This window comes from Microtus ochrogaster, chromosome 2, assembly GCF_000317375.1.
Source record: "Microtus ochrogaster isolate Prairie Vole_2 chromosome 2, MicOch1.0, whole genome shotgun sequence".
NCBI classification, from domain to species: domain Eukaryota; kingdom Metazoa; phylum Chordata; class Mammalia; order Rodentia; family Cricetidae; genus Microtus; species Microtus ochrogaster.
This window is the reverse complement of record NC_022010.1, coordinates 14,853,729-14,857,451: the sequence shown is the minus strand read 5'-3', so window position 1 is coordinate 14,857,451 and position 3,723 is coordinate 14,853,729. Positions and strand designations below refer to the sequence as shown.

The 3,723-nt window shown below is 43.9% G+C and overlaps 1 protein-coding gene across 3 annotated transcripts in view; it reads right to left on the bottom strand.

Moving 5' to 3' along the window:
* Anapc5 (anaphase promoting complex subunit 5) overlaps positions 1–3,723 on the bottom strand; it is a 38,339-nt gene that overhangs the window by 12,267 nt on the left and 22,349 nt on the right. The window lies entirely within an intron of this gene.

Sequence of the window (3,723 nt, the reverse complement as noted above, 5' to 3'; positions counted from 1 at the left end):
GAAATGATTGCATGCCAAGTGGCATCAAAACTAATATTTCAATTGATGTTTTGTAACCCATATTTTATTAATCATGGAAATTTCAGATGGAATCCTCCCACTACTGACTAATAAAGTTAATTAATCTTCAAGAAACAGTAAGATAATATTATATAAATCAGAAAGACTTCCTGGTTACCCCAGCATATAATCCACCATGACCAACAGAATTTGATATCCACCTCACTCTGAGCAAGATTTGACTCTGGGCATGAGGCAAAAAAAAAAAAAAAAAAAAAAAAAAAAAAAAAAAATAGCTCAGATGCATCTACCATTTCTGGGGCTCAGAAAGGAACATACGTGATGACCCCGGTCACTCAGGAAGAGAAAGGTGCAGATGTCTTGAGAAGGAGTTTAGTCTGTCCCTCTGGATTGCAGGAGGTCACAAAGGCCTCCCCCATGCTCACCCAGTACTGCCACCCCAGCAAGCACAGTGTAACAGCCAGTTCGTTTGGAAACCAGTTCCAGAAGCAGAGACAAAGGGAGTAAAAGAATCAACCAAGGCTGAGACAAGCCTGCCTTTCCACAGGTGGCCAGCCGAACGGGTGCCATTAAACACCCGGCAGTTCTCAGCACAGAAAACACATGAGGCAGATACTCTAAAATCAAAGGTCTTGCTAAAGCAGCTACAGAATGAGTAAGCTGCTATCGTTCTAGCAGTCATTAAAAGCTCCCAACACATCTTGGCAAGTAATGGTGGGATCACAAAAGACTAAAAAGGAAAATGGAAGGAAGGTAAAACTATTATACAAATCCAAAGGGGCAGGATTATTAAGACTTTTCAAAGCTTTATGGGGATAGGGGAGTCACAAAACGCCAACAAAGGCCATGCAGAAAGTCCAAAGGTGAGAAGAATCGCACCAGGACTACACTTTCTGTAAAGCAGCACACAAATTCAGTAGAATGAGAAAGAACTAGTCTACACATCCACAGCAGCTGAGCATGGTGGTGGACACCTGCGACTCCAGCAACTCAAGATGAGGCAGGAGAACCTCAAGTCTGGAGTAGCATGAGAGGGAGGAAGAGAGGGAGAAAAGTAAACCATCTAAGGTTAAGCTTAGTGGCAACACTGTCACTTCAAAAAGTCCCACAGAGCTGGACAGTGGTAGGGCACACCTCTGATCCCAGCACTTGGGAGGCAGAAGCAGGTGGATCTCTGTGAATTCGAAGCCAGCCTGGTCTCCAGAGTGAGTTCCAGGACAGCCAGGGCTACACAGAGTAACTAACCTGTCTCAAAAAACAGAAAACCAACAAAACCAATGACAAAAAAGTCCCACAAGTTCCTGGAGCTCATTCTTTACTCACCACTTAACCACGGGGTCAGGAGGAAAGAAAGATGCTAGGCAGTTCCTGCAGTCTTGGATGCAAGCCCAGGAGGCAAAGGCGAGAGAACAATTTAAAGTTAGCTCTGAACTACATAAGCAGGGCTGGGAGACAGGCCAGGGATTGAATGCTTACACTAAAGCATGAATATCTGAGTTTAGTCCCCCAAAATTAAGAAAATTAGAAAACTGGGCGTGGTAGTATAAATTTGTAATCCCAGCACTAGAGAAACAAATCAGGCAGATTCTCAGGACTTGCTGGCCCAGGCCAGTGAGAAACCCTGTCTCAAAAGACAATGTAGAGACAGCACCCGAGGAATGAGACGAAGCTCTGGCACCAGTAAAAGGGAAGAAGAAACCTAGGAAGATTAAACATATCAAATTACTGGAAGAAAGCAGAGTAAACACAGATGGTTTACCCTTTGGCCTGGGAAAGGGTGAGTGGAACTTCCCAGGCAGCACAGGAAGACAAAAACCAATAGGGACAGACAGAACCCATCAGAGCCTAACCTCAAACCTGTGTTTAAGGAAGGGCTAGAAGAGATCTTTACTGTATAGGCTGGGACTACATCACAACGATGGAGACCACAAAGGCCGAAGAGGAATAGTGACAGAAAGGAGGCCTGCTCAAACTGCAGCTCGCTTTGTAAGGCCCGGGCTGCAATCTCCTCCTGAAGCATTAGGACTTGATTTAACCTCCTACAAAGAAATCATGTACAATTATGCACCACACAAGCCAAGGTCACAAGCAACTCCTACTGTACTTTGGGTCAGCCAAACATGGGTTAGAAACAGAACTGACATGTACTGGTGGGTAGATATTTAAATTGCCTGGACCTCATATTCTTGAAGCTCTCAAAGGATTTTGCAAGATAACACACAGACAACACTGAACACAGGCTTGTTGGCACAGAACAAGAGAGTGACATTGGCTAACTGTTCCGGCTGCATTACCATACTCCCCTTTCTCTCCCCCCCCACCCCCCACGGACACACAGGGACACCTCTGCTGCATTCAGCTTCCATCTCTTCTTTTATTCTGTTTCTTTTTTGTTTTTGTTGTTCTTGTTTTTGAGACAGGGTCTCTACATAGCCCTGGTTGCCCTGGAACTCACTATGCAGACCAGGTTGGCCTCAGATTCACAGAGATCCACTTGCCTCTGCTTGCCCAGTGATGTTAAAGGCATGGGCCACCACACCCAGCCTATTCTGTTTCTTAAATACAAGTAGCCAACCTCATATTCTCTTCACTGATGTCAAAACCTTTGACAATTTTTTGCACATTCCACATTCAGACCATCTCCGCAGGGAACTTCATTCTTCAACAACTGCACCAAACAGACTCATCCAACACACAGCCAGTGCTTTTCTCAAGCACTAAAGGAAAGAAGTGCCCTAGAGCAAAACCAGTCAGTCCACCTGTGCTGCAGCTGGATTTGAAATGTTCCTCAAAAGCCCACTAGGAGATGGTGCCACCCTTTTAATTAACATTTGGGGGCTGGAGAGATGGCTCAGTGGTTAAGAGCATTGCCTGCTCTTCCAAAGGTCCTGAGTTCAATTCCCAGCAACCACATGGCGGCTCACAACCATCTGTAATGAGGTCTGGTGCCTTCTGGCCAGCAGACATACATACAGACAGAATATTGTATGTATACATACATACATACATACATACATAAATATTTTAAAAAAAGAACTCTGGGCTACAGGTAACACAAAAAGTCCTTAATCATAATAGATGGGAATAGGTTGGGTTTTGAAATGAAACAGTAATTGGTACAATGCAATCTTCTATTTGTTAAATCAGACATCAAGGTTCAGAGTAAGCAAAATGGTCCAATGACACTATCAATTCTCTCTTTTTAACTAATTATTTGTATGTGTGTGTATGCATGTGTGTGGGTGGGTACAAGCACACCACAGCAAATGGGTGGACGTTGGAGGATAACTTGCAGAAGTTGATTCTCTCTTTCCACCATGTGGGTTCTGGTGAGCTCAAGTCTTAAACTTGATGACCAGCACGCTTATCCACTGAGCCATCTTGTAGATATAAATCCTTTAAAACAAAGGTTACTATCAGTAATTTGCATGTCAGAACAGTTGAAATTTATAGATTTAATACCAATTAACATAGGGGGGAAACTATATATTTCAGTGTACCAAAAGAAAAGAATCATATAAATATTATATGCAAACCACCATAAAACAATCAGAAGCACTGGCTACAACACACAACTGGTGAAGCTCAAAAGGCACAAGAACACTGACAGAGGGCGATGGTGGCGCACGCCTTTAATCCCAGCACTTGGGAGGCAGAGGCAGGCGGATCTCTGTGAGTTCGAGACCAGCCTGGTCTTACAGA